General features: G+C 37.5%; 1 long non-coding RNA gene across 1 annotated transcript in view; it reads right to left on the reverse strand.

Moving 5' to 3' along the window:
* Window positions 1-649: 649 nt before the first annotated feature.
* The window catches only part of LOC126640081 (uncharacterized), a 43,353-nt gene continuing 17,439 nt past the window's right edge, over window positions 650-26,563 (reverse strand). The window contains exons 2-4 of the long non-coding RNA XR_007628943.1: window positions 4,710-4,758; window positions 4,504-4,606; window positions 650-941 (exon numbers count right to left, since the gene is read on the reverse strand). This is a non-coding gene — a long non-coding RNA (uncharacterized LOC126640081). The remainder of the gene's footprint in view (window positions 942-4,503; window positions 4,607-4,709; window positions 4,759-26,563) is intronic.

Genomic DNA, 26,563 nt, shown 5'->3' on the forward strand with positions numbered 1-26,563 from the left:
CCTCTCCTCAAATATGAAAGAATGGCCCCTGCTGTCCTGTCAACCACAACAGTTTTCTGTTTCCGCAGCAACATACCTTATTAAACCTGTAATTTGTTCAAATGCTCTTGCTTTTCTATGAACTCCTTCAAATTCATAGGGATCTCTTTTAGTGATCCTAGGAGATGAACATGTGCTATCATAATCCCATACCTTGTTGTTCCATAATGTGCTGCATTTTTGAATACAAACCTAAATTGTACAAATCAGTTTTGCAGCCATATCCTGTTGCCAACCTCTGTCTCATTCACTTTTAGATTTCACCCTTGGGACTTCTATATCATTAATCTTACCTAGACCTCTCCACCAGACTGAGTATTTCTGTATCTGTTTTCAATTGGATTTCCCCCGGTATATTAGGTTGATTTTTTTTTTTTTTCCTTTTTGGAAGCAGCAGCTCATTTTGCTGCTTTTTCACAGATTTCTAATCTTTCCAGGTCTCTTTGTGTCATATCATTTAACTCATTGTTTTTCACAGCTTCATTCAAGATGAGTGTTTTCAAATTACTGTCCTGTTTACTCTAGCCACCCAGTCATCCCCGAAGAGCTAACTGGAACCAGCACTAACTGACCTCCAAAGCCAATCAGTAGACCATTAACTTTCACTCCTGTTTGGGATCTGTCAACCACATGATAATCATTTTTACTACCCCATTTGGATGATTCCTCAAAGCAATTTTTTCCTCCATATTGTTTCTCATTTCCAAGTATAAATTAAGTCATTCCATACCTGTCTGCTGAAATTGGCAGCATGCCTCTTAGTCAGTCTTCCAACACGGGCTGTGGGTGGTATAGAGCACATTTCAGTTTCATCACTGAGAATCTGACATGTGCCTTGGCCTCCATTCCTGGTTTGCAAGTAGGTATTGGAAAAACAGTGAGATGAATACAGTAATGGAAACCTAAAAAGAAATTTAGCAATCATAAATTTATTATCTTCTTTATCAGTCTATGACTGCAAGTGATAATGAAACTGCTGGATTCTGCAGTAGAAAAATGTCTTCTGTGTCCAGAATATCCATTATATATTTCTAGTTATTCGTGGATGATTAAAATACAAATGAGGAGGAAAAAATCTGATTTGCATAATAATCTGAATGACTGATTGTTGATTTTTGCATATCCATGGATGGTAATAGTTATTTATTTATTATTAAAAAATAATTTTTTCCTGACATTTAAGTGAGACAAAGCTTGAATTCCAAATGACTCTTGTGCTCTTCAGCTGGAACACCTGCAATATAAAGAACTTATTAAAAGGAAGAAAAATGTAGAAGATTTGTTTGATTGAATAATTCAAATCTTTTATCTGATTAATATTAATTGCTCATAAAATTTTAAATGGCTACATAGAAAGAAGGGAACAAAATCAAGTGAGATTTGAACTAATAAAAGGCATCTGTCCTGTAAAGTCAAATTTTATTTAATCTGTTAGTGTACCAGCCTTTTAATGATTGTATTCTGCAGCTCTGGAGTTATTAATTTTATCCAAAAGCCATATAGGCTAGTTTTTATCTGTAAGTGCTTCAAATGTCACTTGGACCTAGCATTCTCCAGTTTAATTCCTGCACTGGAATGAAAAGTCACAAAATGTCTCATTGTGCTATATCATAATGTGAAAATTATATCAGATGCTATAAACAATTTTATTTTTTCTTTTTGTTTCCATATCATCTTCAAAGTCATGGTTTAGGTTCTGATCTACTGCAAGGCTATGTGATGCCTTGTTGTAAAGCAAGTGATTATGGTGAAAATGGGTTGCAATCACATTGAACTAGACTGCCCATACTCATTTTTGATTATTATCTGCATATGGAGTGTTTTCGTTATCTGCATGCTGGAAATACCCTGAATGAAATAAGCATCTTCTGCTGTTTGATTTGTGCCTATGTATCTGTGTGTTTGTAGAATGCCAGAATAGCATGTAGTCAAATGTGAAATTCACCTCACAGAAACAATATACCGTCAGAAACAGCAGTTTCTATGAAATCTTTTAATTTCCAAGAAAACATCAAAAACATTCATAGCAACCACTCTCAGGGTGGCTGACCAAGTGGAAAAGTCTGCTGTGAGCTCTGTTACTATGGGTATATATGAAAGACATGCAGGAGTTGCTAGTTAAGCTTCATTTCTTAGAAATTCCAGACCTTAGGGATGTTGCTTAGAGCCAAACAGGTCTTTGATTGCTGCATCAGCCTCATTCATCAGCTGCTCAAAGCCAACAAAAGGACACTGAAAAGAAGTAGCTGATAACTCCCAAGGAGAGAGGAATTCTCAATTAGGATGTGTTATGGAAATATGGAAGGGAATAGGAAGATAGCCAGGGGTGTGTAATAGACACAAGCAGAGTGAGAGCTTGGATGAGGTAAAAGATGGGTAGCTGTATGGCATTGCTGTAGGATTGAGAAGTGCCCCCCTTAAGCACGGTGAAAGTGTACTCTTCTCACCTGTGTGGTACCATAGTTGAGAATACTCCTCCAGTTCATACCTTGTGTGGAGGAGCAAACTGATCTGCTTTTGATGAGAGGTGGTTTATGAAGACTTAAGAATCTGTCTTTTGGGAACTGAATTTCCTAAAATTCCCCCTATAACCTGTTGCCTGCTGCAAATAACCTTACGTAGGTTACAGGGTGCCTTACAATTTTTGCCAGGTATGTCAGGTTGTGTCTTTTTTTTTTTTTAATGAGATGACTGGAAAATAGTGGATGCATTAAAGATTTATATTTTCTCATCTCTGAGTTGAATGTGTGAAACACTAATGCATTAACTATACTTATGGATGCCATAAAGAAGATTAATTAAGTTGTAATGACCACTGATGAGCTGTTTTTTCCTTAATGCTTCATTTTTTATAAGAAGATTTAAGTACCTAGCACTTTGTATTCCATGGAGGAAACACAAGGACTTTACTCCCTTCTTTTATTATTTAATATGGGCATGAAAGAAGGCTGATGGCATCCTGAGCTGCAATAGGCTGAGCATTTCCAGCAGGCCAAGGGAGGTGATTCTTCTCCTCTGCTCAGCACTGGTGAGGCTACATCTGTAGTGCTGCATCCAGTTCTGGGCTTCCCCCACCAGAATACAGAAATGGGCATACTGGAGAGTCTTGTGATGGGCTACAAAGATGATTATGGGACTCGACCATCTCTCCTATGATGAAAGCCTGAGAGAGTGGGGGCTGTTTAGTCTGGAGAAGGAATGCTCAAGGGGATCCTGTCAATGTATAGAACTATCTGATGGAAGGGTGCAAAGTGGACAGAGTCAGGCTGTTATCAGTGGTGCGCAGTGAAGGACCAAAAGCAATGGGCTCAAACTGAAACACAGGATGCTCCCTCTGAACATCAAGAAACAATTCCTGGCATTGTGAGGATGACTAAACACTGGCAAAGGTTACCCAGAAAGATTGTGGAGTCTCCATTCTAGAGATGGATTCAGAACTCATCTGAACATGATATTGGGCAACCAGCTTTAGGTGGCCCTGCTTAAACAGGGGATTGGACAAGTTAACCTCTGGAGGTCCCTTCTATCCTCAGCCACTCTGTGATTCTGTGGTTAAACTAGAGTGGTATTGGTGAGGATGGGATTTTGGGAGAGATACAAGAGACTTCTACCCAGAGATGATAAACAGATGCTGAAATTCCTCTAATGGGACATGGTATATGACTTTCGCATCTCTGAAAAAGAAATCCACAAACACTTCAAAGAATAAAAAGTTTGGTGTGGCAAGAAATAAGGGATTTCCAGTATGTATAAAAAGTCTAGCAGATCCTACTAATTTAATGACTATTATCACAAGTATTCATTTATCCTGTGTCCTCTCATTAATTTAAACTCTTCTGGTTACTTTCTTCTGTTTCACCAACCAAGGAATGAAAACTGAAAAATCCCAATAACAGGTTTCTGGATTTCTATCAAAAATAGAATTGGTCAACTACTGTGTACAGCTGATAGAAGTAGCACTCTTTTATTAAGACTTGCTTCTTTCTTCTCTTTCTTAGCACAACATTATAGTAGTCAGTAACCAGACTAAACCAGTTCACACCAGAATAGCTTTATCACTGTTCATGTGCTGAAAGGTTTAAGAAGCTAAAAGGATACCCAAGTATAGAAGTAGCTCACAATAAGGAAGAATAAAATGGCCTAAACAAAGGACCAGCTGACTGGAGTCCTGTTCCTTCTATCCAGTAGCATATGACACTACAGGTGAGACCCAACTGTCTACTACTCCTTGCTAATCTGCCCTGGAAAATTGAAAAGGCATATAATTTGATAAAGGTTACTAAGACACGTAAAGCTGACTGTAACTGAAGGGTGCTACCTATTGTATTTAAGTACATAGACCTTTCAATTCAGATAAAAGGAAGATACTCCTGGAGACTTCAGGTTTGTAAGGGTAAAGATGCAGGTTCTGACAATCTGAATTCCATTTCAGGTTCATTGTGTGGCTTCCTATTAGCTACTCACCTCTGAGGAACAGAGTGGAACAGAAAATGTTGTGCAGGAGAATTGCAGTGTAATTTGTCACCAGAATCTGTGCTCATGTAAAAGTCCTAATGCTTCAGAAGTCCTAAAAAGACATAAACCTCAGGGTCAAAAAAGGAGAAAATCAGTCATGGAAGAGGTGCATGATAGCATCACGTTAACTCAGAATAAATACATGCCATACTTACTAGAAGATCATTTCTTTTGGAGAGAGAATATCAGGCAGAAAGTTTACTTCTGTGGGGAAGAAAGAAAGATAGAAACATCTTCAGCAATCTGTGTTTGTGATTTTTGGGTTACTGGAGGCAAAACCCAATGTTTACAAGGAAAGACACATGAGGTGACAATTTTATGATAAAAAATGGAGTAAAGAGAAACTGAACAAGCAGTACGTTTTGATTTTTTTAAAAACCTGAATCTCAGTCTCTGTTTCTGTCACCAGGGCTAATAATTTTATTGGTCCTTGTTGAATAAAGGTTCACTGTTCACTTATGGAACAAAAAATACCATTGAACAAACCTAAAGAGAGGAGAGATAGAGAGAAAAGAGATTTTTTTTGCCTTTCCCTCTGCACTCTCCATCTTCAAACAGGGAAGTGTGTAAAGCTGGAGAAGAACCCTAATACTTTTTAACTTCTGGACATGAAAGTGTTATAGGGCTTACAACCACTAGTTTGGGAACAGGACCTCAGAGAAGGACCATCAGTGGCTTATCCCAGCTGAGGAGCTGATGTGCTGCATTGCAGTTTTCAAAGTTCGGTGAACAGCTTAGAGATGTGTACTGCTGTCTCACTACTGTGCTCCCAAAGGGACAGCATCAGCTTGAGAAAGGGCACTGATGTGATGAAGCTGCAGTTTGCACATATGATTGCTTGCTGCATTCAATGAAACATCACTTGCCAGCTGGAGTTACGTGTTCCTTCTAACTGTGAGTAACATTTTATGACCTCAGATTAGATTCTACTTTTGGAAAAAACAACACAGTTCCTGGTCAATTCTTAGTATTTTACCTTCTTTCACTTGCCTGTGGTACTACTGTGGTTTTAATCATTTGTGATTACTGTTTATTTTTTTCAGGTATCTGAAAAACACTGATACATTTTGTTTTGCCAGCTTGAGACAAGCACTGGAGAAATTATTTAAGAGGCTTTGCACCTATTTACAGTGCCCTACAGTACTTCTCAGTTCTTAGTTAATGCTTTAAATAATAATGGTTCCAAGTGTTGGTAGTTCCAAAAAGTCATGTGAGTTTCAAACACATATAATAGTTAATCACCTTACATATAACAACCTCACAAGTGTATGGTGTAATCATAAATCATTTTATCCTTATGTTTTCTGCTATTTTTGCAGTTTAGAGCTGTTTTATGAATCAGTCTGTGTCCCAAGTACAGAGATAGCAAGAGAAATTGTAGATCCACTAAATGATATTGAGAGACTGATTTGTGGTAGACCTTTACAGCATAAATTTTCTTTTTTTTTTGAGATTGACACTTCCAAAAGAGCTTGTGACATTTCCAGAGAGGTTCAATGAATTTTTGGTATCAGCTGCTATTGAGCTGGTACTACAGAAAGGAAGTCATGTACTGATAATGTGAAGGGGATTACTAAATTATTGGTCCATAAGGAGAACCAAAGATACTAAAAATTGTCAACACTACTGCTTGCTTGTTTACTCTCTAGTAAACTTTGTTATAGTTGCAAATTCTGGAAAAGTGTTAGAGAAAGAAACCGTCAGCTTGCAGAAACAAGCTGTTGAAAGGGGGACTGAGAAGCCAACATGTGCTGGCTACAGTTGTAGAATATATCTAAGTCTTAATAAAGAGGCAGTGGGTCATCAGAAAAAAAGATCTTCTTATGTATTACTTAACATGTCATGCAAGAATGTGGCAATATTCAGTCGTGTGATATTCGTGCTTAGGAAGAGACTGTGATAAACATTACAGTCCTGAGGGGAAAAAAAAAATCCCACAGCTTCAGGCTGAACCATAAATTCAAATATCTATACGTAAAAGCAATGGATGCCAGAGCTGAGTGTGTATACAGAGCTCCCTGTGATAAAAACTTTTTAAAATTGAGATAATACCTTTTAAATATTTCGATGAGAGAAAAAAATAAAGCAAATAACTGGGACATCATTGTTAGAAAGGGTGTCTGAACACAGGACAGAGCTATTTGATGAGTTCTGAGACAAAAGCTGCAGATCAAAAGATGTACAAAAAATGTGCACAGTTAAGAACTTTACTATTCCTGTATGATTTCAGAGAAAGAAATCTCTAATCAAAGGCTGAATCTCTTGTGGAGCTTGTGAATCCAGCTTACTAGGGAGATTTATAAGAGGAGCAGCGTTAACTCTGTAAAGATATCTCCTATTGAATTTCAGTGTGAGCACTAAAGTAAAAGAGCCATCAGTTTGGAACAAGAATATCAAGCTAAAGGAAGGCAAGAAATAAGACAAAGATAGAATAATGGAGAAAATAACCCTCACAGGCTAGCATGCTAGAAAGATCATAAAAAAATTCAGAAGAAAGAGCACATAGAAGAGGGAGGGAAACAAATCCAAGACAAATCCCAAATTGCAGGTAGCCTAAGGACAAGAAATTCTCTATGTACCCTAAATGAAAATGTGGAGCTATATATTGCACAGAAGCACATGTCTAGCAAATCTAAATTCTCTCAGGGCACACACTTTGCTGCCAGCTATTCCACTGACGTATTTAAGACCAGTTCGGTGATCAGTTGGATTCTTGCTGGATAGTTCATTGAGTTCAGCAGTAGTGGTAACGTTAGCTTAGAAAAATGTGATGGATTCTCAGATTCAGGAATGTGTAACGAAAACTAAAAATAAGAGAATTCCCTACCAGAATTTTGAGAAACACACCTTTTTAGGAATATGGAGAGTCTAAGTTCAGATTTCTCTCTCTTTTTTTTTTTTTTTTTTTTTAAATTCAGCTTAAGAATTTTATTTCAACCCAAATTACCCATATCCCAAATGCAATCTCTTACCACAGCGTAGTCATTCTTAAAAGGGTCTTGATACTTCTTTTTATTTTATATATAGAGCTAAATATTCACTGAGTTAGATGAACAATGTCCTCTGTGGTGCAAAGCTTTAGTTTTATAACAGTTTTTCCCACAAAATGCTAATGCTTTTGCATTGCACTGCATATGTCAGAGAAGGAAAAACCTTTTCTTGTCTGTTTCTGAAGAAGCACTAGGCAGTGGTATCTACTGACTTTTGGAGGTTTATCAGTTGGATAATTAGTTCATTGCTTATACAGATGGCTAATTTTTAAATTGGAATTTGACATGTCAATACTTAATTATTCTCTCATACTTCTGCAGTTATCTTTATCAATCCAACCTGTAATTTCAACCAAAATGGAATCTTATTTGTTTGACAAGACCCATTTTTATTCTAGCAACACCAAGTGACATTAAATGTACTCTTATAATTTAATTCTCTCTTGCTTGCATCTGTTTCAACCTTTTCATAACGGCAAAGGCAAGGGGCGTGATTGAGAAATGATGAGTTTACTACATCAAATAGGAAACATGATGCAACAGAGGGTGAAATTGCTTATAGAAGAATTCAATGTAATGAAAGAGATGTGACTCTTTCACGATCGCATCCACATTTTCAAACACAAATGGAAAAATAAAACAAAAAAAACCCACCACAAGCAAGAAAAATATCCTGTAAAGTATATTCATTTTTGGGAAAGAAATTTGCTGTTCAAAAGGCAACTGTAAAGGACATGTAACAAAGAGCATACAAAGACCTCTCATCTCCAGTTTTCATACTGGACTGATTAGAAGATTATCTTTCTTTGCCTTTTTTGTTAAGTGGTGATAAAGCATAAAGCAATATCTCAGTGACCCTTGGTTCTCAACATGCCCTCAATTTTATTATACTGTGATATGTAATAGTTTATTGCTGATATAATTCTGTAGAGCTCACATAAATGGGTTGCTCAGATGAATTAGCTGCTTTAAATCAGTTAGTAATTTAGCCTGAAATAGGTTGTTCCAGTTACAGAGTTATCAAGCATCAGAATACTCCAGCCACATTGCCTGACATCCTACCATCTGACTTTTTAAAAAGGTCTAGCTATTAATGCTCATCCTGCTTTTCTGAAGCAGTGGCTTGTGTAAAGTCTCTACACAATCAAAAAATGAAAGTGAAAAAGTTTGTCATTCTTTGTAATTATCTCACATTTTTCTGCAATAGTCTAAAATCATCAACTTGCGTCACACCAAGAGGAGGACAGGAAATTTTGTTTTGTTTCTTTTAGCTAAAGGAGATCAACTTCTACAAACATAAATTTTCTATAAAACCATGGCTTTGTGCTGGTGATTTAAAGAAAAATCCATTAGGAATACTTAAACACTTCTTTTTGCCAAATTTGAAATATTAGCTTCAGTTCAGCATTAATCTGGATCTCCTCCTGTTAGTGAAATTTCATAACATCTGTCCATTAGGTGCTTGGAGTCCTGCCTCCAGGCATTCTGGTAATCTATGTTCCCCAGATGGATTATAACTCCCATGATTCCACATAGTAGCCTTTTGACTGAAAATGAGAGGAAGTATGAGTGTCAGGACATTGTGAAAGATGAAGTCCTGACACTGAGCACTGCTTATGAAGTAGATTATGAGCTGCTGATGGTACAACTCCTGTGAGACCATGTGGGATGATAGATAATCCAATTTAATGTCAAACTGACTTATAACACAATATTTAGCTATTTTTGAATCAGAGTTTTTCTGAACTTTCTGATGAGAAAAAACCCTCAATATTTTGACATACATTTGGAATGAGAAGTTGCTTTTCCAAAGGATTAGAAATTCAAACTTTTGCTTATATTATTTTTGCAGTATAATGTGATACTCCAAAGGCTACAAAACCCTACTGAAAAGGCAATCTGACTCACAGACTACCTTAGATCATCTTACTCCTTTCTTCTCTATCATCCCACTGAATGTTTTTTTAATATTGTCTTCCTCCTACTAGTTAAGGGATGAATTTTGCAGACATCAGGAGCCATACCTTCCTTCCTTTCCTTCTTACCTTTATAAAAAATATCTTTGGTCAATGATAGTAACACAACTACATTTGAAACACTGCCAAGGAAAACTACCGTTGTAGATGGAGAATATAATTTTTTTATATTTCAGGTTTTTTCCTCTAAAGATAAGATGGTCTGAACTTAATTCAAAACTAATACATCCCTTTTGCTTCCTAACTGATAACTCTTAGTGGGAAGTTGGGCTTCTGTGGTCATTCCCAATTTAAACGATAAATGAGCTACTGTTCACAGAAAAAAAATTGTACAGCTTAATCACAGAGAAAGGGTACAAAGAAGTCTAAAGAGCCTTGCTGCAGGATAATGACTGTCAAATAGAGATAACTCTTGCTGTCAACAAATAACATTAACAGTTCCTGTTTAATGAATAGTAACTTGAACTACAGTGTGACACTTCAGAGATTAAAAAGCTCAACACTTGCACAGTCTACAGCTCTTGTTTTTGGAGTTGAACTGCAATTTGCAGTTTTCACCGCTGGGTCAGTTCATAAGTTAAAGGGACAAAGTTTTCTGACAACAGTAGTTTTACATGGTTTGGTATAAGAAAGGAAAAAAGATTCCTTTAAAATGAACCTGCCATTGTGGCTTCGCTCAAAAATTTCAGGCATTAAGTGAAAGAAATTGTATTTCTATATGAAAATTGGAGCATTTTGATTTTTTTCCTAATTTTACTTTAAAAAAAAATTAATTAATTCCATCATCTAGCATATGTAAAGCTATATAGTTCCTGAGAGTATTATATATTTTTAGATATTTCTATCCAGATTCCACACAGTAAATGCTTAGTTGTCAGCTGCTCTTAGCTTCCCCCACAAAAAGAAAATATAATCTGTGACCAATTTTAGCTACAGACAGATAAAGATATGAAAAGTATGTTAGAGTTGTCATTAAGCAGATAGATAGGAAGAAAGTGAACCAAAGTAGTTCTCCAGTAAAGGAAAGGGCAAAGCCACAGATGAAATTTACTAAAGACACCAAAGGATCTACATGGGAAAAGTAGGTAGGAATGGTCTGCAGGAAAAGCTTTTGTCAAAATTCATGTTTTCAGTCCACATTGGCTCATCCAAGGACAGGCCACAGACCCACGGGAAACCTGTTCTAGCTTCAGGTTTGTCATGACATGGGAAGACACGGAAAAGTTTTATTCAGGCTTCAGGGCTAACACTTAGAAATTTTCTCTATAAAGTTGTCCTAGTTAGTTTCACAATTCTCCAAGGCCAAGAAGCGAGGCAGGAAGCTCAATGTGTCCTGCTTAGTGTCTGGGTATTCCTGGGGACAGGCAGGAGGGAAGGAGCAGGGGGTCTGCTTGGCAAAAGCACCACTCTGCAAGAAATCTCCATGGTTATGAGCATCTTTCTCATGCCTATCATTTTAAAGGGCTGATTAAACCTGAGACCTTTCACACCAGCTTGCCTGAGAGGATGACAGTTTCTCAGCAGCTTCTGCCTCAGGCACCAAGAGTTGAAGCTTCCAAGGCTCGTTGTAAAAGCATCAACATAAAAGTGAAAAGCCTTCAAGGTGTTTTATCCCATATATATTATCTTATCTATTATCTTTGCACACCACATATCTCTATGGCTGTGGATATAAATCAAGCAGCGCAGATGAGAATAGAGTTGAAATTGAAGCTCCCCTCAAAAAAAACCCCAAACAAACCCCAAAACCACCAACATCAACCACCAAAAACAAACCCTATGCAGATATCCTTAGGCAGTGGGAGCCCGTAGCCTCATTTTGAAAACAAGAAACCATCACATGAATAATTTGATGAGATATACCAAGTCCTGCACCTGGGTAGGAGTAGCCCCATGCTCCAGTATACTTTGGAGGCAAACCAGCTGGAAATCAGGTCTACAGGGAAGGGATGGGGATCCTGGTGCACAACAGTTTGAACATGAGACAGCATTGTGACCCTGTAGCAAGGAGGACCAACAGCTCCTTGTGCTGCCAGCAGGATGAGGAAGGCAAGTCTTCTCATCTTCTTAGCACCAGTGAGACACATCTGGAGTACTGTGTCCAGGTGTGCCTCCTCAGTACAAGGGACAAGGGAGACAGTGCAACAAAAAGCAGCAAAGATTAAGAGATTGAAGCATCCTTCCAATGGAAGGAGGTTGAGGACTGGGTTGTTCAGCCTGAGGAAGGGAGCGCTCAGAGATATCTGGTCAATGTTTGTAAATACCTGATGGGACAGTGTAAGAAGGCAAAGCCAGACTCTTCTCAGTGGTGCTCAGTGACAGAAGCAGAGGTGATAGGCACAAACTGAAGAACAGGAAGTTCGGTTTAAACGTAGGGAAAATCTTTTTTCCTGGACCTGTCAGTATGACTGGCAATCAAAGCATATCAGTCTTTTATCCAGACCTTGTGACTATGCAGACAGAGCATACAGGAACTACTAGCTATTACAGGTGTTTCTTAGAGTAAGACCTCAATTGTACAACCAGAAGTACTGCTATGGTAGGAAAGGAGTAAGACACTATTGAAAAAATGTCTGTGATGGAAAACAATTATTTCTCCAAGCATACTCAGTGGACACGAGCACTATTTAGCATAACTGCTTGTGTACCTAATATTACCCTTGCATATTGTATATTCTTCTTATCTGTTTCATTTATCTGTGTTGGAACATGGTCTCAGGAAGTGCTTCCACCAGAATTTAAACTGTCCATAGTAAGGGTGTCAGGGTCACATCTTCTGCCCCCAGTCATGGAGGCAGTCACCCTCCATTCACCTCTGGTGCCACTGCTGCTTGGGAAGCTGTAAGGGTTGGGGAGATAACAGGTTGGGGAATCAGGGGTGCTGCAACTCCCTGGTTTAAACCGACTGCAACTTCACTGCAGTGAAGTTTAAACCGACTGCAACTTTAAACCGACTGCAACAACCCTTTAAAGTCATGTTCAGTTGTATGTCAGTCTGAACAATAAAATTTGACACCAATAAAGACTGAGCAGGCAGGAAAGTTGACATGTGATGTGAAGCCAGTCACAGTCCTTCTCATAACCTGTCATTGTGTGCTGGTATGAGGAATGAACCAAATCTTGTTTTTCTTCAGCTGCCTCTGACCTCTCCCTGCCTTTCTGTCAAGGCTTTTTCAGTCTGTAGTACTCTCACAGCACCTGTATACTTCATAGATAAGCCAAGTTTGCTTATATATAAAAATAAACTGTAGTGCAATGCAATATACGATTTTATTAGTATTTTCTAAAATAAATTACTCACAAATATGGAGGGTTTTTTGCGCTGTTTGTTTAGTACTAACCAGGAAATGTTAACTCTCAAAGAGGTAAGAGGTGAACTCACATGTGTATCTTCCAGCCACTTTTTTATTTTATAACTTCTCTATCTTCACAAAACAAAATCCCACATTCTCTAAAACAGGTTGAACTTGAATTTTACTGAAGGGTTCTTGTTTTCTGTAGAATTCACGCTCTGAGATTCCTGCTGCAGAAGCAGTCTAACATAAACAAACATTTTATTACCATGAAGAGAAAGGCTATAATCTCTCATGTCTCTTTTGTTACATACTCAGAATTAAATTGCTACAGTCCTTGCTCTACAGTGAGGAAAATTAGTTATCTCTTGCTGGTGTCAGAAATTTTTCTCACAAGAACAGAGTCAAGATTTCCTATGGATTTGTTTCTTTGTTTTGACATCTAATAAGGGGTGAACTTCACTGCAGTGGAAACAGAAATGGGAGATGTCTCCTCTACTTGTCTTATCCTCATCCTGACCTCCAAGCATGTCAGAAGTGAGCATCTTTGAACTTTTGCCTTTTGTTAAGTTTGACAGAAACTGGCCTCTGTGTTCAAATACTTTCAAGGATAGATACATAGATGAGCACAAAGAGACCAGATCACATAAACCTCTTCCTCTTAAGAAGGAAGATCACATAAGCCTCTGAAAATGAAGCTGAAAAACGGATGAATCTTGATGCAAAGGAAAAGCCCACTCTTAGATACTGATCATTAAGATCCTAATAGTCCTAATGACAATGTGGTGATTATTATGAAACCTTTGAGAGGAAGGGACTGACTTCCTAAAGAGGAGAGGTCTGAGGATGGGTTAGTCCAGGGTGCAAAGCCTGCTATGAGGGAAAGGCAAATGATAAGTGGATGAAAATATAATTTCCTTCATTCTTTAGTATACTTTCACAAAAAGACTAAACATAGTGAGAGAGATTCTTCTGAGGCTGGATCTCTCCCACTCTTTCTTACCTATGAAGAAAGTGAAAATGCCACTTTCTCTGTTTAGTCTTCTCAAATCACTTCAGATTACCTAGATATCCTATATATCTGTGTGTGTGTGTGTGTGTGTGTGTGTGGCTTTTGGGGTAAGTGACACCTGCCCACACACGCTGATATATGCATATGCACAGTCAGACTTACATACAAGCGTGAGATACGTTTTTCTATGCCAAATATTGTCAGTGACAGATTGCCATTAAAGACTGACAAAGCAAAATGATGATGAACAGCAACAGGGAATATGTTGGGTTGTTGTCTTTTAAGTTAAAGTGTTTGATGTTTTGCAGATTTTCAGTTTGTATTTTTATTGATTTTTTTATTACTAATAGCACTGAATTCAAAACAGTTTTCAGGTATATGTTTAACAAGATATCCTAGTGATATTCTCACTATAGTGTCAAGCACGATATGGAACTAAAGAACCTTATTTTCCAACCTTGTGAAATTAGAACTGAAGAATCAAATTTGATTTGTCGTTCATGATTGGTGGAAGTTGAAGGGTGAGATGAACCCTTATCACTAATATATTTATCTCCTGATTGCCTTCATCTGGATTCTGTTTAAATTTTTTTAAAAAAGGTCTCCAGATGAATATCTGTAAGTCCAGGGAGAGAAAAGTCAAATTTTAAATCTTCATGATGTAACAGTTTGATATAAACTGGAAAGATTCTCTCTCATAAGAGAGAAAACTCTCTCATGACTTCTCTGTCTGTTTTCTTTTGTTCTTGTTTCCTCAGACAATAAGGTCATTACTCCCCAGCATCTAATTTAGTCTCTCTTATTTCCAGTTCTGACCCAGCAACTGCATTTTATTGCCAGATTAATAGTGTGATTTCGGTCTCTTTTATTTGCAGTAAATTTTGAAAAAACAATCAATTCAAGAAGAGGAGCAGATGAAAATTTTTTGACATTCCATGCTGCTTTGATGAAACCTAGATGTTTCTAAAAATTAATTCTTTTTATTGAAGTTGTAATGAAGTTGTAGGATAGATCTAATGAGCCATTCTTGACAGATAGCCATCTGCTGGAAATTTACCAGAGCTTTTGCCAGTTTATTTATCTGATGGACTCCAGCTTTGCCTTCAGTAATAGTAAAAGAGTAGTCCAAAATAGTGGACTACTGGAAGATGAGGATCTATTTCCTCTTCCCAGAAATTGTGAAGTTTCTTTTCTATGAGGAAAAAAAAGAATAATTTAAAATATGTCTAAATCCTTTTCTTTTTTTCTTTTTTTTGGGTTATGCTTTTGTGCTCTGTTAAGGGTGTTGAGTCTTTCTCAGACTGACATTAGCTTGTGCCTTTAAACTCAGAAGTCCCTATGTCTGACTTACAGTGAATAAATACAAAGTAAATATTTACATAAAAAGAAGGAATTGCATACATAATCTTCTGTTTTGTCTTGTCAGAGTCAGGATTTAATGAGGGACAGCTGCTCCCTAAAGGACAAGGAGCTGAGGGGGACACCAACCCAGGCAACATCTTCACTAATGGATCTGTCTCGCAGGGTCTGAGAATGGTGGAACAGGGCTGTGTTCTGGTTACAGAGTCCATCCAGACATGGCAAGTAGTGGGCCAGGTCCAGGATCTAGACAGGAAGTCACATCAGAAACAGAAGGAGGCAGGTCCAAAGTCAGGACAGGTGACACAGCTACTACACACAGATGAGGATCCAACCTAGAAAGAAGTTACCTTCAACATGAGACCTGGGTTCATCCAGCGTGCTGGGACAGACACAAGAGACTTGTATTCCTACCATATTGCTGAGTCAGGTGCTGATGACTCCAGGCTGAGCAGAAATGGAGCTCCTAGACCTGTGGGCAGAGAATAAACCTCCCCTCGATCTATGTGAGGACACTGTGAAGCCTGTTGGGATCAGATCTGTAGAGCTGGTGGCCAGACACTGATATCCAAACTGTTGGCGTACCAGGGGATTTCACATCAGATTTTGTATGTGTGAACTGCCCATGCTTTAGTAGCTAGAGCACAGGTTCTGCACTTATGGAGCTCATCTTCCATTTTAGTATCACTTGAAAGAGGTCCTATTCCTGTGTTTTGAGTCCGCTTTGCGCTGTGAACTGAGGTATTGTAAGTGGATGCATTCTGGACATTTGCTTAAAAAATACACTCCTGATTTAAACTAAAATGCTGAAGTAGACCACTCAAATCCTTCTTTAGCTTTATCCCACAGTTTTATCTCTCGCAATTTCCTCACAAAGAACAGATAAGGCTTTGGGTATTTTCTCTAGCTTCTCTTATCTCCAGATTACCTCTTATTCAAACTTCAGAAATACCATAGAAAAGCATCCAGAAAACACTAATGCGATCTCTGAGACCTCTGGTGCTGCTAGGCTGGGAAGAAATTCCCTTTGGTATAAATATCTCCGACAGACAAACCAATTAGAAACACAGAGGGAAGCGGAAGTGCTTAACAATGATGAAATCAGGTAAAGTCAGAGCGACACAGGTGATGTTTAGTCTTTGCTAGAGGTCAGAAATGCTGCCACCTTCGAACCTTTTCACTCAGACTTCAAACTTAAAAGGAAAGAGTCATGCACAATGTTTAAAATTCTGTGTCTTCTGAAGTTTACGTTGAACTTCACAGGCTGAGGTGTTATCCTGTTTACTTGGCGTGTCTTTACCAGGCCTGCAATCTGACAGTGATCCATCTGGGTGGGTTGTTTTGCAGGCAGGCAGGCTAACTAATCTTTTCTATCTCTATGTAATTTATCTGAGTCAGAATGAACTTCATGAGTTTGGCCCAGAAACAAGGCAAAGATTTGGGCCAGCTTCCTCTACTGCAGGGGGTGGCTCACCTTTACTCATTTGCAACCTATGAATTTATTAATTATCCAAATATAAGCAGTGACCTTCTGTGACAGACGGTGAATCATGGCTTACTTCCAGTGCATAAATTAACATTTTAAAAGGCTTTTTAAAACACTGTTGACTTTAGCAAGTGAAACATAATAACAAGGATTTGCTGAAGTCTGATGCTGTAAGTTTGGATACATTGAAAATTCATTATCTGAAGAAAAATCTAGTATTATAGTGCCAATAACAAGGACATTGCAAGCTACCATTTGTTTTAGAATGATGTATGGTTTATGATGTTGAAAATGACATCACAGAGAAGTCACAATGATTTGCCTTAAACATGATTTATGAATCCTGACTCTAGAGGAAATAATTTCTCTCACATAGCTTGTTGAAAGTCAGCTCTCTTGGCATTTGTTTTCATCAGCAAGGGGATCTCCTAGTCCTCAAAATTTTGATCTAGAACCTCCTAAATCCCACACTTTTGATTTAATAAAAAAATAAATTTTCCCATTAATTTGGACATAAAGGGGTTACTTATACTGCATTTCAGCCTGTGTTTTTTCATATCGTGTTTGAGCAATATTACCAAAATATGGTAACACGTAGAGCCCTAGATAAAATGTCAATAACTGGGGGAGCTTAAGTTACATATCTAAGCATGAGTGTGAAGTAGAGGATCCAGTAAACAAACATAAATGTAAATGTAAATGCCTTGCAGCATTTTCTCTCCCTATGAAAGAAAGTTGCCTTTGCACAATAAGAACAATACACACAGACTGAGCCCTAAGCAGCTATTCAAATCACAGGGCACAAGTGTTATATACAGCTACTATAGTTTTATTATGTCTTTTTTCCATTTATATCATATGGGGAATAATGCTCATCATTGTCATCTCTCACATAGAAACAACAGCCTGCTAAATTTGAACACCAGTGAGAACAGAGAACAACTAAATGCACATTCTTGCCCTTCCCCCACTTCTTTTCCAGCTGTAGGTGGGAGGATCGTTCTCTTGGATGTAGAGAAGTTGCTTGATGAGATTTGGATTCTTTTTCTTCAATTGAAACTACTTCTTTGTCTGAGACACTGAGATACTTTTATGAAATGGTGATATGTGAAGACTGGAAGAAGCACAGAGGATGTTAGGTATTGTTATATTTAAATAAAGCAACTCAGAAAAAAAATGTATTTGGATGGATGCAAAACTATTCAGCCTCTCTCTTCATCCCATATCCAAAGTAAGAAAATTCAAATTCTAAGAAAGAGCTTAGAGATTTCATGAAATTGCAGAGGAAGAAATCCCAGTAGAATTGGAGTACATTGTACATTGTATATAAGATGTGGAGAACTCAAGAAATCCTCATAAATTCTTGCATTCCTTTTCCTCTGTAGAACTGCACCCTTGCCAAGGTGTCAGCATGCTGAAGAGGAAAGGACAAGATCTGACCTAAGACAAATCTGTACTGTCATTAATAAACATGAAGTAATGACAGAATATGTACAGACTTTTGTGGATTACAGTGTAATTACACTAAGCAGATCTAAAAGTAATTAATTGGTAACTGCAGTGCTGTTTAGAAGACAGAAAAGCCATATATTCATCTCATAATCACACAGATACCACATGAAAATTAATTACCACGTAATTATATGATCAGTATTTACCATGTTCAAACAGTACTTGTGCCCCTTTAATTTGAAGTGCCACTTTATTTTAAAATACTAAATTACTAAACCTCCTGTGACTGTGATTTAAATCTAGAGTAGTAATCACTGTGTGTGGTAAAACATGTAAGAAAAAAAGTCACTGAATGCTGAATGACCCAGTTAAATTTTTACATGCACTAGGAAAAAAAATAATTTGGCTGATGGAATTTCACAGTGTCCCTCTTTTAAATTATTTTTTCATGTGCTCTTTAAAATATTTCTGTTTTGACAGAGCTCTTTAAAATATTTCTGTTGTTTTAACAGACGTAGAGGTTTAATCTAGCCTAGTTCAAGACAGCATTTTAGCATATTCTCAAACCCAGCTAATCTGGTTGAAGACAGGGGTTTTAGAACATACTTTAAGGTCAGGGCAGGATTTGGGGCTGTGTTGCACAGAAGTAAGTCATGGCTCTGAGCTTATGTCCTCTCAGAGGTAGTACAGTGATTTTCAGCAGTGTTGGCAAAATTTAATATACTGCTTTAATAAAAGCAGTTCAGGTTTTGACCAACCCCAGGTTACTCCTACCAGAGGAACAAGAGAAACAGAAGAAAGGAGACAGAAACGGATAAGGAGCCAAGTGAGGAATCCTGAAGAAACCGGCTTTCTGTTTCAGTTGTGACAAGAGGAATGGCAATGGCAAGACAGAGGGTTCAAAGCTTTTATGGGGGTCGGAGCACCAAGCAGAGGCCTTCACCTTTCAGGCTGTGCTGGGTGGCAGCAGCAAAGAAAGTTGATTTTCTCAAGGCTCTGAAATAGTTGTCATGAGCAGCGAGCCATGTCCAGCTCATTCTCCTCAGCACTGTGCTGCCTAGGGCATTTGCCTGCTTTGGGTCTTGGGTGTGCTCTGTTTGCTTGAAGTGAGGGATATTTTTGCCTCACACTGGAACAGTACAGTTGCTTTGTACATGAGATACTGGGTGGTGGCCTATTACCCTGTCTTGGCATTGGAAAGCAGAGGTTGCTTTTGGGGTTAAGAAGAAAACTAGGCTCTGTTATTTTCAGTTGTCACTGAAATCTAATTGCTGTGGGAATGTGTTTATGATAATAATATCTGGCCTATACTAATTTATCTCAGACCATGAGCTATCACTGATATTTGCAAGTTGATAATATCCAATCTTTCATTGACACTTTGGGTGAAAGGACAGAAAGACTTTACCTGCCCTGGAGAAAACCTTGACAGTTAGTACAACAGCAGCACAGAGCAAATAGTTGACTTGGATCAAATAAAAACTAATGAACTTAAGTGGAAAAGCCTGTAACATATTAGCTCTGAAACTTTGTATGGCTACCTCCTGCTCACTGACTGTTTTCATACCTAAAGTGGCATATTCCATCAGTGCTTGGCATTTATGAACACTTGCATAACGCTCCACACAGATGAAATTTTGATGACTGCACACAATGCAAGGCAGCAGAGAATGAGAAGGGTGCTTTTCCAGAATCCCGAAGCACAGATGCAAATGTTCTTCACTGATTGTTTATTCCTTTAAGGCAAAGTATCTTTGATGACTTCTCTTTGAAATTTACATCATCCAGAGATATTGGAGGACAAGTGTAAGATGTACAGAAAATACAAACCAAGATTGGTGTGATACAGCTGGCTATTCCTAAACTCTCTTGATATTTTGAGGCTGAAATTCCTGGTCTTGATCTGAAGAATTCAATTTTCAATAACTGAAAAATCAAAGGCTAGAGGACTGTCATTTTCCAGAGCATGCTAGAAGTAGCCTAATCCCTGAAGCTCCACCTTAACGCAGGTCACTGAATATTTTACTGTTTTTAACTTGTACTTTTCTTTATTGTCTCTTTTTCTTGGACACATCTTCTGAGCATTTTTTCCAGTTTGGTTGTAGATTATAGAAGTAGCTGTGTGAATGGTATTACTGGTCATCCTTTGGGTAGTTTATGAAGACATCTATTCAAGTACATGGGTAGGCCATCATTTTTGTGCTGACAGCATGAAAGGAGGTACAGAGCTGGGCAAGAAAGCTAAACTTTGTGCGGATAATCATAGTTTCATATTTTTTTAGAAAAGAAAGAATGAAAGACATCCCCCCACCAAGCAATTCTGAATGTATAAATACAGAATGTATTTTACTCTTTACTTTTTTGACTCAGAGTCTTGAAATCTCCACATTCAATGTTCTCCTGTCAAATGAGATTAATTTTTCATGCTTATAACTAACAAGCATGGTGGATCAAATCCTTATATAAAATCAATAATTTTGCTCAAGTTAGACCAAAATTAATTGATTTTGCTTACTGCTTGTGGTCATAAACTCTCCTAGTTCTCAGAGGGGGATTTGTTTAAGTAGGGCTTGTTGTGTGTCCTCTCCTCTGCCTTTCACCATTTTAATCATTCTCTGCTCTGAAATTCTAAGTTACCAAGCCACTAATTTCTTCTACCTTTCTACACTGGACAAAACAATGTTATGTTTAAAAAACCAAAAAGCCACTCATTAATCATCAATAGACTGAGAAAATGGCTTCCAATTAGCTTTTACCATGAGCAGTGAGTGGGATAGAATTAATTATTTAAAATGACATAGTGGCTTTTAAATATAAATACTTTTTACTCAAAAAAGAACTTTAGGATTTATCAGAATGACAGTTTCTTTAAAAGTTCTTACACTTGGGAAATTATTTGTTTGCTTTGTTCTATTTATCACAAGCTGATCAAGGGTTTGAAGCTGTCCACAGTTTTGTTTTCTGAGTGAAGTTTTAGAAGACCATATAAAATATTCAGTTAGGGTAGTCATATTTGTCCTCTAGCTGTACTGATAGAAATCCAGAGAGGTTGTTTATTGAGAAGTTACTGTAGATTTACAGCAGTACTAAGAGCAGAACTTAGAGTCAGATGGTGCAACTGTATTTGTATGTCTAGGGGAAGGCATTTATCAAATGAGGTACAGTATGAACCAGAATATTCACATACTGATAATGAACTAGAAGATGCAGAATTCTTGCTACTTTTAAGTATTTTGCTGCTTATCACAGCTCAACTCAGTTGTTTATCCTTAATATTAGAATAATATTGAATAATTTGGAAGCATATATCCCATTTTCAAACTATCAGTTCAAATGTGTTGGGGTTTAACCACAGCCAGCAACCAAGTCCCACACAGCTACTCACTCACTCACTCATGGTGGGATGGAGGAAAGAATCAGAAGAGTAAAAGCAAGAGAACTTGTGGGATGAGGTAAATCCAGTTTAACAGGTAAAGCAAAAGCTGCAGATTCAAACAAATCGAAACAGGGAATTCATTCATCACTTTCCACAGGCAGGCAGCTGTTCAGACATCCCCCAGGAAAGCAGGGCTCCATCACTTGTAACAGTTGCTTGGGAAGACAAGCGCCATCACTCTGGAGGTCTCCTGCTTCTTCCTCCTTCCCCCAGTTTTATATGCTGAGCCTGATTCCTTATGGTACCCTATGCTAGCTGCTAGGAAGAAAACTGACTCTACTCCAGCCAAAACGAGCAAAGAATGAAATTTGATTAAGCATATAGGTAGGGACAAGTTAAAAATGAAGACAAGCATATATTTTGGTATTCTTGGTTGATCAAATTCATACTCTTGAAGGTGAAACAATCTGATATAATCTGTTATTCATACATTAAAATGACCATACCATACAGAATTATTATGGGATGCTTGATGAAACACTTATAACCCTTATAAAAAGAGAACAACAGGAAGTGGTGTGCTTTTTCAAGATCTTATAGAGGCTTTTGTTTTACAGTAACACACAACATTTTTCCATTGAAGTTTTTTTGCCTGTGTTCTCTAATGCTTGCTAAGGCACCTACACAAACTGACAGGCTTTCCAGATAGAGCTGGACTTTAAGGGCAATTAGTGTTGCTGTGTATCTGAAACCAGGACACTTAGGTAGCCCCATAATTCTTAATGCTAAGGCTAATATTAAGATTGAATAACTTTGATTACTGTCTTTTGGAATGAAAGTCGAGGATTATGTTCCTGGTTTTGCTTGGTTTCTATATTTTCTTATCTAGACTTTCTGAGTGTAGGAACTGCAGGTCATAAAAATACTGTCTACTGAGCCAAAATCTACATAATTTCTGAGAAGGTGTCACAGCTACTGCCAGTATTGATGCTTAAAACTTTAAACAAAAGCACAGCAACCAAATTAAATCAGACATGAAGGTAATATTAATACTAGGGAAAAATGTATATGCAGTCACACTCAGGATGACATTGTCAGAAAAGATCGTGATCTCATCTGTAATAGGAGCTTCCCACAGTTATTAACCTAATAATCATACTGAGGACTGTGCAGAGCACTTTGATACTCAAAGCTTTGTCCTTGTGGGACATACTGCTCCACAGAAAGGAGATGTAAAACACCTTTATGGTGCAGCAGAAGGAGTCAGCATAAAACTGAACCTTTCATCTCCAAAACACTTCATAAACAAAACCAGGCACTGTAAATATCACTACCATTATTTCTATAGATGAGGAGAATATAATTTACTTTCCCACTGTCAGGAGTCATTCTGAGCAATTTCAGGACTGCTGTTTCAATTTCTTTGCTCTTGACAAAAATAAGATAGTGATGGACAGACTACTCAAACATAATTATTTCAAGCTACAGATTATTTCAAGCTACAGTCTGTTTACATCAGATAATATGTGCGTATATAAAAAAACTGTGAAGGCAGGACAGCACATGTATTATGTGGGATTCATGCACATATAAAACTGAGAGAGAATGAATTAGAGGTGTAGATTATTTGCCCTATATTGGAAAGCTTAAAATCCCACACCCATAATGTTAATTATTTAATCTGGATGTTTAGTGCTATAGTTGTACAAACTGGTAATTTTGACTTCATATATATTTATTTGATTATAATTAATGATATGAGGTATATAGGATTTTAAATCTAGTGCAATAACATGATAACTGCCCTAATAAAAATGTACAGGTATCACAGAAAAATTGACTTCTATAAAAGAGGTTAATAGTTTGCTTTATTATTTACTGACACATATATGCAGTTTCTTTAACATAATTGTCTTTCCAGAACATGGTCAATGTGTCCTGCACTTCAATACAGTTTTTATGTTATAAAGCTGTAAAACCATGAATGAGGAACATATTTATGCAATCATTCATGTAAAGTAATTATTTTGGGTTTTCTAATAATGAATTGTGCACTATTCGTTGAATAGTAAATATTAGTAAATCTAGTATTAGATGAACTCATTGAGTTAGCCACATATGTAATGGCTAAATTAAAAAGTTAGATATAATATATCTATTACTGTTTTGTTTTGGGGTTTATTTGTTTGTGAGTGGGGTTTTGTTGTTGTTGATTTTTTTTTTTTCAGATAAGTGGAAATTACAGTAGCACAAATTTCCCCTTGAAAAATTTGTTGATTTCATTTACTTTATTCCAGGCCACTCCTATGGCATTATTTATTGACTTAAGGCTGGGTTGAAAGTGGGGATATTCCACTTTATCCGGACTTAATAAGATCAAACACCTTTTTTTTTTTTTAAAGAATTTTGGCTCATTAGAGAAGAATGTTTGCTGCAATAACATGATTTGTGTATTTTGAGGGAAAAGACAAATGGATAAAAAAGACTGTCACACCTGTCGAGCATACTTAAGTATTTTTTTAGGTAAGTGGAGTGTTTCATAAGCAAGAGAGGCTGAGGGTGATTTCATTCAGCACAGTTAAAATTCATGACAGGTTCACTTTAAAACACCAGATCTCCATGGGCAGTTCTGCTTCATTCTGAGTCTCCAGCCCTTTTTTACAAAGGCACAATTCCTGTCATGACTTGATGAGGAAAGAAAAAGTTTTAACAACATGACTGCTTGAGGTGGCTACAAATTATGGGATTTTTATTCTTACATCTAGATCAAAACAACTGTAGCACAATGAGGTCTTTAAGTTTTAGCAACATTAGTGTTTGAATCACACATGAGTAATCAGACTAAAAGTCAATTACTCAGGTCACAGTGAGTTAAAATATACCAGATAAAGAAAAGAAAGCTTCAAAGATTTTAGGAGTTCTAAGAAGGCTCGTGGATAACACTTATACATCCATCTTCACATTCAAGCCATACAGACTAATAATTCAAAAAGAAACTGCAAAAAGACTAAAAAAGGAAAATCACCCAAAAGCCATACTTTTAGATATATAATAACCTTGCATGTTTCATCAATGAAGTTTTAGTCAAAGTAATCTTACACATGTCCATTAGAGAGCAAGAGTAAGCAAAAGAGCCAGGAAATGTGATTTCCTATAACCAGTGAAGAATTCTCGAATATTTAGAGCTAAAGGTTATAGCAAGTTTGTTTTTCCCTGCCAGTCTAATATAGTTGCTTTCATTTGAGTAGAAAGCTTTAAAGGTAAACATATATGATAAAATTCCAATATTTTTTGAACGATATCACAAATTTATGCTATATATACCCTATATATATACTAAATATAAAATTAATATTAAATATAAAATATTCCATTAATATTACAGCAGATGGTATAGCAAGTATAGCAAGAAAGTCTGCAGTAGCCCTTCAGTCTGGATATATCATAGTAAAATACAAATACATGGTAAGAATATAGGATTTATACGTTAGCCTACAGTAGAACATAGAAGCTGACATAGCTGACCAGATCAGTAATCTCTCTACCCAACCCATTGGCCTAAGTCAGTAGGGTCCAGAGCTGCAAGGTCCATGCAGACACCAAATAAATCTGTGCCACGTTTTGATAATTATCCTCTTTCCTGAGATACCTCCTGCAGAACCACTGCAAGAATGCTTCTGAATGTAAGAAATATGGATGAATTCAGAAGTGGACATTGGCCTGGTATTGTAGAGACAGCCATAGTACTCAGATAGAATACATATAAAGTAGACAGTGATTTTTATTTCGCTTTTGTGGTGAAACTAGTCCACAGTACAAGTTCTGCATTTGCATGTGTAAGGCTCTGTATGACAGTTATAGCCCCAAGCTTGAGCTCCAAGTAGGATTTTAAAATATCAGTAAAAGCCTGCAGCCTGACACCCTGGCTTACAGTGTTAGACTATAAATATTTATACATACACTTCTGCAGATATATTTTCATACTTTTACAGACAGCTGTTCCACCTGTACTTTAAGCCAAGAATGTACAAGTCTGAAAGCTTAAGTTAAACTGAGAGCACCATGCTTGGAGTAATACAGTAAGCTTTGCACAGAGCAATGTGAGGCCTAATGAAGATATGTGAATTCTGGATCACACCTTGCTTGCATTCAACCAGCTCTGAGTACAAGCAGAACAAGGTCAAGGCTGTCTGCAAAAGATCTGGCAGATCCTGAAATGAGGCAAATTGCAAACTCTTCACTGAAAGCTTAAATAATGGCTAACTACTCAATTCTGAGAGCAAGGGTGAGACCAAGCTGCATTTGAGCAACACTAGCCTTAAGCTTAGTATTTTCACTTGATGTAGGATGCTCCTATGTAGATCTAATATTGCATCCTATGGTGTGAATACAGCATAGATACATTTGAGGATGATTGTCACAGTTTAATCCCAGCTACCAACTCAGCCCCACACAGCCACTCACTCCAGGCTTCCCCCTGGATGGGAGGAAAAAGAGAATTGGAAGGGTGAAAGTCAGAATGCCCATGAGTTGAGACAAAGACAGTTTAACAGGTTAAGCAAAAGCTGTGTGCAAAAGCAAAGCAAAACAAGGAATTAATTCACCATTTCCCATTGACAGGCAGGTGTTCAGCCATCCCCAGGGAAGCAGGGCTCCATCATGCGTAGGAGTGACTTGAAAAGACAAAGGCTGTCACTCGAATGTTCCCCACCTCTTCCTTCTTCCCCTGATTTACAAGCTGAGCATGACAACTTGTGGTACTGCATATTCCTGTGGTCAGTTAGGGTCAGGCTGTCCTGTCTGTGTCCCTTCCTACCTTCTTGTGCACTCACAGCCTTCTCGCTGGTGGGATGGGGTGAAACACCTTAACTCTGTGCAAGCACTGCTCCGCAATAACAAAAACATCCCTTTGTTATCAACACTGCTTCCAATCCAGTTCCAAAATACAGACCCATACTAGCTACTATGAGGAAAACCAACTCCATTCCAGTCAAAGCCAGCACAGTGGTGAACAGCCTATGGTTCAACAAGTATAATTTTAAAATTATTTTTCTGTTTTCTAGAC

Source organism: Myiozetetes cayanensis, unplaced genomic scaffold (assembly GCF_022539395.1).
Source record: "Myiozetetes cayanensis isolate MyiCay16 unplaced genomic scaffold, myiCay2020 scf2-11, whole genome shotgun sequence".
NCBI lineage: Eukaryota > Metazoa > Chordata > Aves > Passeriformes > Tyrannidae > Myiozetetes > Myiozetetes cayanensis.